The sequence below is a fragment of the Misgurnus anguillicaudatus genome, chromosome 17 (genome assembly GCF_027580225.2).
Source record: "Misgurnus anguillicaudatus chromosome 17, ASM2758022v2, whole genome shotgun sequence".
NCBI lineage: Eukaryota > Metazoa > Chordata > Actinopteri > Cypriniformes > Cobitidae > Misgurnus > Misgurnus anguillicaudatus.
In genome coordinates this window covers 11,667,250-11,683,948 of record NC_073353.2, presented here as the reverse complement: position 1 = coordinate 11,683,948, position 16,699 = coordinate 11,667,250, and positions in this window count along the sequence as shown.

Sequence of the window (16,699 nt, the reverse complement as noted above, 5' to 3'; positions counted from 1 at the left end):
TTAAGAACAGGGATACCATGGTTCTTAAAGGCGCAAAAGAGGATGTTTTCTCGGCCTGGGAATTCAAAGACCGTTACTGAGTTTTTGAAATGAGCGCATGCGTAAGAACAGCCCCCTCCTTCACAGTTCATTTCTTGGGAACGCCTTCCAAAACTCGTGCACGAGTATTTGTTTACCACCGGCATATGCTGTGTCGCGTCAGTGGATTCCTTATGTGAAATGATATGATAATAAACACATAAGACATAACGTTAGATCAGTCGGCGCTACTCCCATTTCAACTAGCATGTAGCAGATTGGTCACTGCCTTAAAACTACAGTACAAGAACAACGTCAATATACCTGAATAACAGTACAACAATAATTATTCCACAAAGAAAGAATAATCACTGTTACCTGTCGAGAAATTTTTTTGCGAACTGAGCGTTTAACTTGACACCTCTCTGTTCCTTCATTGCTCTCCAGCGTTGAAATGTTTCTCCAATAACGACTCTGGTTACATTACGTTCTTCTGACAATTTTATCCTCTTCTCAGCGACTTCAAAAAAGTCTTTCTTTTGCGTCCTCCTTCGCGTTTCTTCTCTACCATGGTGCAAATTCGAGGAGGAAAGCAGGATCGACAATAAAAAAAAACTAACTGAAACTAAAGAAGGAGTTTCATGCGCTATACGCATGCGTCGCCTGTGTAAAGTTACTGGAGCGTGCAGGTCTCTCACAAGGATCGTAATAGCAGTGATTGACAAGCCCGAGGTTTTGTTTTAAAATCCTCTCCAGGGTGCGATTATCCATATTGCTTGTACACTTTTTGCTTCCACATCTTTTCCTTCCCTTCGCCTCTCTATATGTGCTTGGACACAGAGCTCTGTGAACAGCCAGCCTCTTTTGCAAAGACGTTTTGTGTCTTGCCCTCCTTGTGCAAGGTGTCAATATATCAGTCTTTGTATAATGAATAAATATAATATACAAGTTTCACTTTTTTAATGGAATTAGTGAAATAAATAAACTTTTTGATGATATTCTAATTATATGACCAGCACCTGTATACATGACCCTGAATCACAAAACCATAAGGGTAATTTTTTCAAATTGGGATTTTTTCATCAAATGAAATATGATAAATTATTTATGATAATAAATATGATATATATTATAAATAAATAAGCTTTCCATTGATGTATAGTTTGTTAGGATAGGACTATATTTATCTGAGACACAACTATTTGAAAATCAATAAAAATACCTAAATATTGCAAAAATCATCTTTAATGTTGTCCAAATAAAGTCCTTTGCAACACATATTACTAATGATAAATACATTTTTGATGTATTTACAGTAGGAAATTTACAAAATATCTTCATGTAATGATTTTTTGACCCATACAATTTACTTTTAGCTATTGCCACAAATATACCTATGCGACTTATGACTAGTTTCGTGGTCCAGGGTCACATATACTCCAATGTGACAGTTTCTGTGTATGATCACAGGTACATTGAAAAATAAATAGAAGTAAACACATTCACCCATCACTCTTGCTGTAACTAGTGGCTGGGTGCCCAGATAGCTCAGATTGATCTGTGCTGGGAATTCAGTGCTCATATGTTCAGCTACGAAGCACTGGTCCATGCCAATCATCTGTTCAAACCTATAAGCTTTAATGGCTGCTCGCAAAAGTGTCGCAGAGGCTCTGATTTATGAATCTGCCTTAAATATCTATCTGTAGTATGGGAGAGAGTGTGTATATATGAAGCTTACTCCGAAATCATAGCTTGAGTGTTGATCCCATGATGTCCGTCCGCAGCAATAACAAACAGGGGAATAAAATATCAATTACGAGAAAGAGACGTCAGTTCCCTTTAATCTGTGGCTTTAATAAACATCAATTGAACAACTCTATTTACACCAAGGGATCTTAAATGTTTTCTCACTACACATTCATTCATATTCAGTCTGATGTTATATCACAACCTGATCTCATGAGGACTTGCTTGTGTTTTACAAGTTGGCTAATTTGTATGAATTTGTACAAAGTAAATCATACAAAAATGTATGATTATCATAAAAACAATAACGAAACCACACCCCTAACCCCAACGTCACAGGGCCAAAATGTGGTTGTATGAATTAATACAAATAAGCCACCTTGTAAAATACACTGTAAAAAGTGAAAAGTTGGATCAAATCAATCAAAATTACTTTAGTTGGTAACACATAAAAAAATTACTTGTTTCAACCAAATTTTTAAAAAAAAATTCACTAAAGTAAACTTTTTAAGTTGAAAAAAAAACTTAAAAATTTAAGTAATTTTTAAAGGAAACACCACAGTTTTTCAATATTTTACTATCTTCTTACCTCAAATTAGACAAATTAATACATACCTATCTTGTTTCAATGCGTGCACTTAATCTTTGTACAGCGTGTTGTAAATGTGTTAGCATTAGCCTAGCCCCATTTATTCCTTAGGATCCAAACAGGGATGAATTTAAAAGCCACCAAACACTTCCATGTTTTCCCTATTAAAAGACCGTTACATGAGTAGTTACACGGGTAAATCTGGTGGCACAATCATGGCACCATACTTACTTATGTTTAGTGCATGCATTAAAAAAAGATAAGAACATAGTAAAATATTGAAAAATGGGGGAGTTGATCCAACTTTGTCACTTTTTACAGTGTACATACCAATTGCCATGCAAATTTAAACCATAAAAACACCAAAAAATACATAAACATTTTTTATAACAACATGACAAACATTACAAATTCATACACACTTTTATTGTGTAGAAAAATAATTGTATTAATTTAAAAGAACTCTTAGTAGGCACATTATTTGAAAACATGTTTATACACAAGACATCTCTAGAGAGCTTTAATATCTTATGATGAGTGTTAAGTTAAAGCCTTCAGTGTTTTTAATGAGGACAGTATGTGGATGTTATGCAAGTCTTGTGCATGTAAGTGAAAAGTATTTTTGGTACCACTCAGCTCTACTTTTCCCCCTGGGACATGTTGTGGCCGGGACTGTAAGCTGAGGTAAACAAGGGCGAGAGATGTGTTGAAACTGTCAGGGGTCATCTAAGAGCAACTAAACGTCTGTAGCAGCTACAACATCAGCATGTGTTTGTGACAATATACAATGTTATGTGTTTGCTATGAGTCGTCCATGAAGGCATATTATTGATATTTATAGATGTAAATGTGGATGCACATGGGATAGTAAGTTCTCAAGATATTTTTAGAAACCCTTACAACTTCAGTTGATAGCAGAAACGTGTATGTCTATTTTGGCAAAGTGTGACAGGATTCCTCTTGAAGGTGAAAATGATCTGACTGTACATAAGTCTGGACGTGAAATAATGATTTATGGGGTTAATCTATAACACTGTCTCTGTTTGATACATAAAATTGCAGGTTACTTAATGTACTACGTGGGTTGAAATCGGGTGACGTCAAACTGACGCTTCCCATGCAATCAAACCCGACAGCTCAACTAATAAATCATTATTATAAGCTTGCTGCTGTGAATCTAGGTAGAGATAGTTTTCAACACTGATTCTTTATGTACTTGTTAATGTACTATATTTCATTAGTTCATTCTTAACGAATGTAGACCTTCCACGAGGAAAACCTGTTTGTTTTAATTTTAAGATAAGACAAGACGATTAAATCTCACAAACACACTATTTGGTTTAAAGATGCAGTGTGTATATTTTAGGAGGATCACTTAACAGAAATGCAACATAATATACATAAATACAGTGGTGTATAAAGACCTTACATAATGAGCTGTATTGTTTTTATTACCTTATAATGAACCATTTTTTTCGACATCCATGGTCTACTTACATTGAAGTCGCCATTTTGTGCCGCCATGTTTCTACAGAAGCCCTACACATACAAACTCCGTTTCATCACTACGTTGCCTCAGATGACGACATGTTTGTCCTGTGGCGGCTACCGTAGTTTCTCTATGTGTTTCGAAACTGTACCTGTCAAAAATATTTGCAGCATTCGGGTTAGCGTGTGTTATTAGTTTTGAACGGTTGTTATCTGGGAATAACAAACCTGCAAATGTCACTACTGGCCAATTAAAATCAAGCATTACAACTAACCAGGGGTGCGTTTCCCAAAAGTGGCGTTGCTAAATTTCCCATTGCCAACCAAATAAGTTGCTAACCTGTTAGCAACGATGCTTTTGGGAAATGCACCCCAGGTTATAAATCAAAATAACAGTTCATCGTCAACCTCCTATTTTGGAAACCCCCAAAAAGTCATACCCAAATTAAAATTAGATACAGTTCATGAAACCTTTGCACTAAAAGCATAAGTTTGGTTTGATTTCAAAGCAGACACTTGGGAAGTTTATGGTAAAGACTGAATTATTTCTGTGATAATGAAAACACTAATTATGAAAGGCTAAAAATAAGTTTCTAATAACTTTATAAAATACATTTGATACATCTTTATGAAAACACAGATACATCATATATAATCCCAACTGAGTTTATTGTCTTCTTGTTTTATCCTTTAAAACTTTTTTATGTGCATGTTTTTAGCAGCAGGGTGACTATTACCCTTATAAAGCTGTATGATGACACTAGTGTTTCTCAATGTCAAGGATACTTCCTTGGCGAGACTGGTCATTACAAGTCACTTTCTTCAGAGGCTAGGGGAGGCTCCTCTTAAGCATTCGGAGAACACGTAAATGGAACAGGCTAGCAAGTGCATGTCATTACGTCAATGAAAAGGTGTGCTTTCGGCGATGCGCGCATAGGATTGTGGGTGATTTGAGAGTGCGAAGAACACGAAGGCTACACATATGCATCCTGTATATGGGATATTTTTCGAATGAAGGACTTAGTCCTTTGTTGAAATTCCAAGGATCCTCGACATTGGAACAGTCCTTCGATGGATGTCGATGACAAATAAGTAAACAATAACGATCAGCTACATTTGTTAGGATCACCCATGATCTTTGTCTTTGATCTTTGTAAATGGTTTTAAATGATGTTTTATTAACGTAGTTCGGGAGCACGTCAAATAAACCACTTAAGTACTTCCAGCTGTCTATAATCAGTAATCAACAAATATACTCTAGTACCACCAGCTGTCCTCAATCAGTAATCATCATATCTACCCAATCAGCACAAAGGCAAGCCATATATAAGTCACAGTTTAACTCTCCAAAGATCCTCTGCAGTCTTCAGAATCCCTCCACCACCCCGTCTCCTCTCACTCACCAAGTTAATTCCTAAACTGTGGGTGGGGGGTACTCTGCTTTCGGGCCCATTTCCGAGCTCAGAGCCCTCTCCCCGGACAGCACGCCAAATACGTTTACTAATTTAATCTATCCAACTTATTGTGTGAACTCGTGAACTTCAACATGTTGCAAATAACTGAATCAAGAATTCTGTGTGTAACAAATGAAAATGAAAGTGGCATGTTAATGAAACTAATATGGATGCAGTGAGATTTGTGTTCAAGTTTCTCCACCCTGTACTTTTTCTGTCCTCTTTTTACATATTGTACTATTTGTCCAATAAAGCCAAAAACGCCCCAAAATACAAAAATAAAAATAGCACTAAAATCAACATAAATGGAAAAAAACTTAAATTCATCTTCTCTTCATAGATGGTCAAAAAAGAAACAAATGGAAAAACAGATTGTCGTGCTAAACAAACATTTCAAATAGCAAATAGCTTTAAAAAACGTACCAATTGCCATAATGACATTGCCAAAGGTTGTTGTTAGTTTCAAAGACCCTTCCAGCTGCCAGAACTATGACTTGCAAATAAGATTGGCCTTATGCAGTAATATTTTACAAAGCTTACAGATCACTTTGACTTTAAAGCTGAGTTGTGAACCTATTGAAGTCATAAGACACCTTGCCCGTTTCCTTACACAACTCTTCACTGTAATACACCCCTGAAGATGACGCTGTGTGTTACTATCTAGTAACATCCAGGTGGTAGACTGAAGGTAAAACTGTTATTCCTAAAACTGCAACTTCCCCCTTTAGATTTAATGACATTTACCTTATTATCATATTGATATGTTGCTATAATTATGTATTTACTATTGCAAAGTCTTGCAAATTGCAATATATGTTCTCCAGATAAATCTATGGTATAATTTACACATTTCATTATACTTTTAATTATGCCATTATGATAATAGAGTCAAAAAGCTTCTTTAAACTGTTGTGTGAACTATGTGTCACTCCCTTGATATCTATCACGTTTCTCTGTAATGTTGATAAATGACCTACAGTAAGCTTTGATCTCAGGGCAGAGAGAGAGAGAGAGAGAGAAAGAGCGAGAGAGGTGCAGACTAAATCAGCACACAGCTGCTTAGTGAACTCAGCATGAAGGGGCTGTAATGGAATGCTCAGTCAGACGCCAGCGCCTCCTGTACAATATTAACTGGGTCTCAATGTGCGTCATTCAGCAAACAGATGACCCTGAGAGCACTGGAGCAAGTGAGAACCTCTCAGCCTTTCCCTTCGCTATCTTACTGCTTTTATTTTAATGGTTTACTTGTACCCTCACCTCGCACTGAAATAAATTATCCGCAAGAAGTATTTGAACACTAGCATCATATTACAAAATGTACTTTTATTGTCACTGTGTCCTAATACATTTTTGGTTAATTTTTGGTTCATTTAAAACCTAACAAACGTATTTACTTTACTTTATTTTTATGCATTCGGAGGATGGCTTTATTTAAAACAGCAATGCATTCAAATGAAACATTTTATCAGTGTGGGTTATAGCTTCAAAATAAACATAGCTTGCTTTCAAATAGTTATCTGTGGTGTGATCATATTAGGCCCGTCCCAATACCCTCACTTTCGATCTTATACCTAATTGTCTTTTTAAGCAGCCCCTCTGTTGTCCAATAACTACATTAAGTGTGCAAGTCTGGGAAGTGCTAACACCTACACTAACCCTAATGCAGTATTAATGTGTGTGTCATAATTCACTATGTTTAGAAGCATACAACATACCTTTTAAGGGAAGTAGTGTATGTCCCCAACAAAAATTCAATATTGAATTGACCATCTTAATATGAGTCATGGGTGGTGTCAGGGGACCCAGCCGTCCGTCATTTGTTCCCATGAGGGACATTCAGATTTGGTTTCCTGTCACGAGTTGAGGATGACACTGTAGCGTAGTGTGTGTCTAGAAGCCTAGAGGCCTTTCCAATGCAGGCCCATGATGACACCCCAACCTGTATTTGTTATGTATAAAAAGTTAGTTCATTTCTCCCCTTCAGGAATCTGAGAACTCAGACACGAGACATAGAAATTGTAATAATGTTTTACAGCATCTGTCAGATGGTTTCCTCAGTGGAAAACAAAAAACATGTTTTAGAAACGTCATGCTCCAAAGCACACACACGTTATGCAAGATTTATGCTCATTTGACTTGGAAATGTAGCAGTCTGTTTAATGCATGGTCCAACATGTTGACACAAGAGAAAAACAGCTGTGCATTTATTAGAGGGAAACTGCTGAGCTCCAGGTTTTCATTTGGTCACGTTTAACTGTTAACTCTGCCTGGAGCTCCATTGTGATGTCATAATAAACACGTGCACTCAAAGACCTTTTGCAATGAGCCTTTAGAATTACAACTATAGACGGGTTGCGGGTTTACAAGCATTACAGGGTGCGTGCGCATCCAGGAGGCAGAAAGCCCGATTGGTGAGCTGGTCCGCTACTGCAACAACCTTAATTATTGAAGCGTTCTTTAGTATAGCCTATAAATAAAACTTGATTTTAGTTGGATCTGTTTTTCTGTCTTTATTTTTACTGTGATAAATGTATGAATTATAATGTTAGGCTTGTAACGTAATAGTCGCATCTACTGGTATGTTAACATCCATGTGGCACCCAGATATGTGGCACCCAGCACTGGCTCTATTGGTACTATTATCCACGCAACAACTCCTTGGCATTTTGACTTACAGACACCGCTACTTGCCTACAACAGAAGGCACGTCTCTTCTTTCTGCCTCTCGGTTGCACGTGCAAGCAGTTATGACGTCGCCGAGTGGTAACACCCGCTAATGAAACAAAAAGAAGAAGAAATCTTCCCGAGGGAAGGGGGAAGGATGACCAGAGGATGACAAGTTGCGCGCAAAGCTACAACCGTCATGTGCACTCAACGCGTCGCACACATCCGCACACTTCCCGCATACTTGGGTACACAAACTTGCACATCCGGATATGCACGCTGATTTTTTTAATAAGTTGTGATTTTCTAGGCCATATGGCTAGGAACTATATTCTCATTCTGGCGTAATAATCAAGGACTTTGCTGCTGTAACAAGGCTGCAGGAGGCGCAATGATATTACACACCGTACGAAAATAGTCCCCTTGGTAACTTTCAATAGCAGGGGACTATTTTCGGGCAGTGCGTAATATCATTGCGCCTCCTGCAGCAAATTGTTTGGTTTGGGGGTGTAGGTTAGGAGGGAAATGTACCTTATTTTCAAATCCCAATGTTGACAGGTATGTCTGAGACAACGTAGTGAAGAAATGCGTTCTGTAGTGCAGTTTGTCCATTTAGGGCTACTGTAGAAACATTGCAGGGACAAATCACTTGCCTTTAATGGCAGTAACTAATATTGCATATTTCTTGTAATAAAAACTTTTGTAATTGTTCACATGTCACTGAACGTGTAAATATGCTGTTCTTGTTGCATTTACACAACGGGTAACCAGCAGATTACCACGCTGCGTTTCGCATAACTCTAAACTGATTGGCTGTCAATGCGTTCCTCAAGTGGGAAAAAAAATTGCAGAGAAAGTGATCCCAACGATATCGTTCATTGTATCTTTATTGTTATAGTTGTGATGTGAACTTCCCTATTTTTTTTTTACTATATTTTTTGTTATAGTTATCGTTATCATTATAATGTGAATGGATTTTTACACAATGCACCTTTAAGGATTATGCAGAACAGTGTTTTATAAGTACAACTGTGTTTTTGGCACATAAAACAAATAAATGTAATTCGAATTCCAAAGTTTTGATTTATACTGAGTTGGCAGAACGTTGTGTCAGGCATTTTGAACTTGAAATAATTTTTCAATAGATTCAGACTGTCTCAAGTGCTTCTGTCTTTACTTGAAAATGTACAGTGGTGAAGAGCAAGCGTGTATAACATCTGACATAAATACTTTTCTGATTTTCTGATATTTGGAAACGGCCAACAATCTCATGGAGGTTGTTTGCTCTAAATAGCACCAATCTACTGCCGAGAGCTTCTCCCTGCAGAGTAGAGAAAAACTCCCAAATAATCCTTTTGCGTCAGCAGCTTTGGAAAGCTGCTTTTGTGTTGATTCATACGCATTCGTGATGATGAAAGATGATCCCGTCATTGAGTGGAAGGAGCATTGTTAACCATCCCATTTTCTGTAATTACAAATAATCATCCCATACGAGGCTTCATTAAAAGACTATTCATCAGCCGCACCTCAGATATCCAGTAGACAACAATGTCATTAAATTCAGATTTTAAATTGAGTTTTACCTCACATGACACGCCTATGAGACTATAAAATAAGGTGAGAAGTACTTTATAATGTTTTTTCACGTCCCAACGTTCTTGAGCTGTTTATCTCAGACATTGTTGTTTCCATTTAAGGGCGCCCTCCTCTGGTTAAGCCTCATACACAAACTGTAGTCTGACTCTGAAGTAATGGTACGTGGGATAGACACAATAACAGAAATAACTAAGAACATACAGTGTAAGGTTAAATGTAAGGTTATGAGAAAACAATAAGACTATGAGCAGTTTATTTATGCAATTGAAACATTATGAGGGTCAACCAGAGACGATATGGCCTTCAGGAGAGCTGACGCATGAACTTCATTCATGCGAACATAGCTTACAGTACACACATACTGTAGCATACACAACACAAAACAGCCGAACTTGAACTGTGTTTGGCAGAATGGTCATCTAAAATCACCAGTTTAACTATATGTCAAAATCACAGGATCAGATGCTTTCTCTTAGTCATTCATATTGTTTTCATTGCCAGTTGATGTAGTAACAGAGTTCATTACTTAAATTACAAATGAAATAAGAGAGGTGTATTCAAAACTTTATAACGTTGTTTTGCAAAAATTATGTGTTTCGAAATGAGAACTACTGGATTTCATGATTTTTGTCATCCATGAATTTTCAAATATACTGTTTACAAGAAAGGCCAAAAAAATAGTAAAGCACTATTATTTTTATTCAGATGCCCAATTACTTTGCAGTGCTTAAACATACAAAAGTAAGTATGAATGGTTGAATGTTACGCTTGATTAATTTCTGACTTCTGAGAGGAGTTAAATGTGCCTAAATTTGGGTATAATCCAGTTTGACATCACTTCTGGTCAAAATGGTGAAACCTCGAGAATTCTTTGAAAAGGTAAGAGTCCACATTAAAGCACTTTTAGATGCATTTGAATACATTTGTTAAAAGTCCCATAAAATGCATTGATACAATATATTAAATTGTTCTCTTATATCTACATAGAAGGTATGTGACTTGGTAACTTTCAATAGCAGGGGACTATTTCCGGTGCTGCGTAATATCATTGCGCCTACTGCAGCCTTGTTACAGCAGCAAAGTCCTTGATTATTAGGCCAGAATGAGAGTATAGGCCTAACAATATCGGCCTAGAAAATTGCAACTTTTAATTTCCGTCGGTCTTAGTACACAATGTAACTACAGAAGAGTCAAGTTAGAAAAAATATTGAAACTCTTTGGTTATTTTTAGCGCGATGCTAATGGTCTAATCAGATTCAGTGGATTATGCTAAGCTATGCTAAAAGTGATAGGCTACCGCCAGACCCGGAGATCGGCTGAATGGATTCCAAAATGGTAAAAATCTAATATTTAACTCTTGGGAAGCTGGAAAATGAGCATACATTTAAAAAAGTGGAGTGTGCCTGCAAAAATGATCCAGAAATGATTTTACATGTCCATTTACAACCCTAGGATTTGTCCCCAGAATGAAATGGTCTGTTCATTTGGAAGAGTCATGAATAATAATGCTGTGTTCGTCTTTGATTGGCTGTTTTACAGCGAGAATTATAAGGCTGATGTCAATAGCACACATTAAGTAAACACACCTTATATGTTTTAGCCTGTATCAGATGAAATTACAGATTTTGAGGAACAACCAATTGTTCTGAGATTGGATATGGACGTATTGAGTTGTAAGTTTGTGTTTTTTTTTTTCAGAATGGACCTGCAAAACGTAACTGTAACGTCAGTAGTAGAACTTTAGTCTAATCGTTAGCATATAGCATTAACTAGCATATAGCGCTAACTCAACAGATACAACTTTGTTTTTAACAACATTGTTATTAATTTAATGTGAAATTTAAAGGAACACTCCACTTTTTTGAAAATAGCTCCTCTAGAGGTAAACATCTGAGTATTATCGTTTTGGAATTCATTCAGCCGATCTCCGGGTCCAGCGGTACCACTTTTAACATAGCTTAGCATAATTCATTGAATCTGATTAGACCATTAGCATCGCACTCAAAAATAACCAAAGAGTTTCGATGCACAATGATATTACGCAATGCCCGAAACTAGCACCAACTGCTCCTGTGCAACTACACAAACTTAATGCCGGTCACAATGAAAGTTACCTAGCTGGGGACTATTTTCAGGCGCTAATATCATTGCACCTGCTGCACACATGGTTCCTTGATTATTATTAGAGTATAGTTCCTAGCCATATCGGCCTAGAAAATCGCAACCTCTAATTTTCCATCGGTCTTTGTGCACGATGTAACTAGAGAAGAGTTAAGTTTTAAATAGGAAAAATATCGAAAACTCTTGGATTATTGTTGACGCGATGCTAATGGTCTAATCAGATTCAATGCACCATGCCAAGCCATGCCAAAAGTGGCACCGCCAGACCCGAAGATCAGCTGAATGGACTCCAAAACTGTAAAAATCAAATGTTTAACTCCAGGGGAGCTGGAAAATGAGCATATTTTTTTAAAAAGTGGAATGTTCCTTTAATTTTGGGGCGTACATCCGGAAGGTAATGTCATAGTCTGTGTTGAAATTTGAGTTTTTCAGCTGTCTTGTGCATGCACAAGGTTTACATAAGATGGAGGAAACAATCGTGTTTGAGGCTCATGATATTTCATTACCATGAACAGAACTCTTTATTATTCATCTATATATAATACAGTTTTACATTCTACGGCACCTTCAAGCACTGTATGTATGCAGCTAAAAATGCAAAATAGGAGATTTAGAGTATAAAAGTGAAAAGGTGAAAAGCCAAACACATTTTCTTTCTCTGCCAGCAGATATGCTTTGAGGATTGGCTGTGACGTCAATGTGGACTCATTGTGCAGGGAATATTCATCATCAACTGTACACTATATTCAACACGATGTTCAGTCACCTGCGTAACCCTCCTATCTGGCTGACTGACTCTAACAACCTCTTAACGTTTCCTCTGCTAACCAACTTCTCATTTCTTCTTACAATTATTTTCTTCTTTATGCTTTCACAATGATATTGAATCTTGTCAGGATGCAGCTGATGTCAGAGAGAAGGTAAGGCAGGCTGGAGAACATGGGTGGGCTAATAGGATGTCATTTTTATGATTTATGGCATTCCAGGGAATGACGCAAAAGATGCTAATTGAAACTAAGGTTGTTCTCCTTTACCCCACATTTACCCAACTGTCAAACCTCCCAGCAACAATTTTTAAGCGTAGTGGCACATCTATGTCCTGAAACAAACCGGGGGGGGGGGGGGGGATTGCTTACGCAATCAGCAACAATAACTTGCAAAAACAAGGCATAAAAACATCAAATACAATGCAAGCACACACTCATACAACTGGTACAGACTGTCAGCTCATTTCCCGTATAAAGTGCAGAAGATCACAAACTGATCAGTATATTACCATAATCACGTCGTAATGCTGTTAACGGTCTAGCCATGCTTCACATTTAAGCTTACGTAAATAAAACAATGCTAACTTACCTTTAAAAAAAAGCTGAAGGCAGCGTGTGCGAACATTAAACTTGCTTAAAACAGTGTCCTGTAGATTTGAAAATTCCACCTCAACCTTGTTGGTCCTAATCTCTGAGTTTGAGCCAATCGGTTTTGCATGAAGTCAGATGAAGCAGGCGGTGCTGGTTCATTCTAAATGTTCTAACATCCATATTTTACTCGATCCATAAAATGCCACAAAAAACACGTTGCTAGTATCAAGTCACATTAATATGCTAAAGACGTAATGACACATGAGACGCTGCAAATGCAACCAATCAGAGAAACTGGTCTATTTCAATTTAAAAAACATATATCAACTATATTTGATTACATTAAAATAAATTAAGCATTGAATGTTTCATGACTTTTAATTATTCTTGTTATATATTAAATTAATAAAAAACTGTGTAGGGGCACAACATGCCTTACTAAAAACATTACTTTTGTGCATTTTGAGGCAAAACAAAGGGTATGACAGAGCAAGCTGTTTTCAGTTTGGACAGCTCTTACTTTATTTTAGTCTAAGACTAGTCTATTCTCTGTCAGGGTAAACCGCCCCTAAATGTCTTAGTTAATAAATAGATTTATATATTTAAAGGTGGGCTTCATTTGATAAAAAAATATCATGCAGGATAAAAACAATAAGAGTTCATGAAAAACAACAATCATGAGTTTTCCTTTCCTGTGGATGGTCTGACAAGGCAAAAACACGGATGATTTTGTATCTGCACTATTCTAGTGTTGTCCGTTTTGTCTTTGAACAAAGTTTAATCTGACATACAATAATTGTTCAAAACAACTAATATTATGCTGATAAAACATGCTGATTTAGCTGGTTTATTTATTCTATATTCTATATTATTTTTAAAATGTGTTTACAGTACAGAATACATATGATATAAACTGCTTATTAGTTCACGTTTATAATATATTCTATATTTTATGCATTGGCTTAAACGTATGAATTCATACAAAGTTAGTTGTGCAAAACCTTACGCTTTTCATGAAAAAAACAACAACAACAAAACTCAACCCCTTACCCCGCACCTAAACCCAATGTCACAGGGGTCAAGGGAAATTATACGAATATGGTCATATGAATTAATAAAAATTAGCCAACTCGTAAAATATGTACGAATTCACATGAGATAGTGTTGGTTTACTCATACTTTTGTTGTTTTGCATGTAAATGAAAAAGCAAATAAGTTCCTAAATAACCTGCCCATGTCTCATGGCGAGTTATCGTCTCACTATAATGTTTTTTCTTGGACTACAATGAATGCAAGATTTGTAGGCAACTTCTGCAGCCAATTGACATGAACTCGATAACCTACTGTAGTCTATGTTTCATATTTCAAAAATTTTCTACTGACTATTTAAACCATGATTCAAACATGAGTGTTGTGTAATGTAGAGTAACGCTTGTTGTTTGTCGTTTCTACAATCACAAATGCAGACATGATTGTGTTTTAGTATCCTAAACTGACTAATCCATTATGTTCTGCTCAAGCCGCACTAGCAAAGTTGACCTATCAGCTTGGTCATCTGCATTTTCTGGATCAGATTCTGCTCGTATTGATAAGGTAGCAAGGACGATATTATCTCCTGTTGGGAGCTGATCTTCAAATTACGGTAAGAAGCGCCACATTTCCGGCACACTTGAGGTATTCAGCCAATCACAACGTACTGGTTAGCTGATCAATCGATGGACACCGAACTTTTCAAAATTATGAGCTTTGTAGAAATCAATGCGTTTTAGATGTACACATGGAAAATAATGTGTTTTTGAACCATAAATGTGAACACATTGAATTACACCAAATACACAGAATAACATTCTTTTTATCAATTTATAGTCAATGTTGTGTAATGTCCGGTATATAGTTTCAACTATAGAAGTTATTGCATAACAACAACACCACCCTCTCAAAGAAAATGAAATGCATACAAATGTAATACTATGTTTTTAAAATTTCAATGAATAATTAAATGAATACATTTAAGATTTACTTTATATGAGAAAAGTACGCCAGTAGGAATGACCTTCAGAAGGAGAATAAGGTCAATACTGCATGATTTAAGAAAGGAGTGTGCCAGCTTGTGTGGCTCACTGAGTAGCTCTGGATAATCATTTCAATATGAATTTTCTTCAAATGATTTTTTTCTCATAGAGAGGGAATGACGCAGTAGCTTACGTAAGTAACACATTAGAGGAGCTACAGGTCTGTGTAAGCAAACAGGGCTCTTCACAGCACATGTAATAAGTGTAATGATGCGGTTTAATAGAGGGGAACGCTTGTATCGTCCGTGAGAGTTCATTTGCCTTGCGGCTTTCCAGGCATCTCCTTGAGTTGGGGGAGCTTACTGTTTTATTGCCTGGGTGGTAATACAGTATGTCTGTTACTGCATGCATGGGTTTTATCCAAAGTAAATTAAAATGCACCAAAGAAATTATAAAAAAAAAACATTTTAGCAGTATGTGTGTGTTTCCTGAAGAACAAACCCCTGACTTTTATGTTGCTAGTGTAATGCTGTAACAAATAATCTGGAACAGTAGCTCAAACTTGAACTTGATTCATGTAATGACTGGTAATCAGCTATGCTCTTCTGGGTTTTTGAAAGATTCATTATTCTGAAGAAATTTTGGGTAGGCTGGATAAACAAGAAGTTCAGTATTACTCAGGCTGAGTTGGAGGTACAGTATAGTCTCCTCTCATTAAAGGAAGGCAGAGATGGTGCCATTACAGCATGATCAACAGGATAGACACAGAAGGAAATCTGGTTGTCTTCAAAAAAGCATGTCCCTGTATGGTAGGTCCTATGAATGAATATTAGTGGGCCCAGCACTGATCCTTGCGAATCCCCAGTGACCACGTAATGAGATTTGAACACTTCTCATCCACCATGATATCCCGAAAAGAACCTTCCTAAGGTATGACTCCTTTTCCAGTCATGAGAGAGGTGTTTGTTTCAAAACAATTACATTTAATGGGTTTTAACAAAAACTAAAAGTGGGTTTTAAAACATTTAGTATTAATCATCCATATAGTGTGAATATATGGCTGGAAAAAAGATAAATAAATAATACCAGAATAAGTCAATAATAATAATAATAATAATCTGATATAGACTGCCTTTGTACATGACATAAAACGTATCTAGATATTCTATTTAAAATATATCAATTTACAGCAGGTTTTATATGACACCACTTAAGAAAAACAAAACACTTTTAGCCGTAGTTAATGTTTACATGCTGTAATCTTGACTAAGTGGGGAAGGTTCCTGTACAAAGTTAGATTTCCCATAACATGCCAAGGCCGACTGCCAGGAAGCTTCAAAGAAAGAACCAGTGACGTTACTGATGGTCAATGGAGATGGATTGGGGGAGTCAGCTAGAAGATGAAAAGTTTCCAAAACAGCTTGTACGTGCAGTCCTGCAGACCTGCACGATATCACACCAAGTGTCTCTTTTGACTTTTTTTCAGTCAATACAGAGCACATTTTCTTTGCAGATCTTTCTCTGGCCTGTCTCATATCACGCTAAACACACGCCAATAAGTCTTAGTATAAAAGCCAGCTGTAAACACTAATTTGTGTCAATAATCTGGGAGCCATGTATTAGTGCATTAACAAACATTACCTTTATTCCACA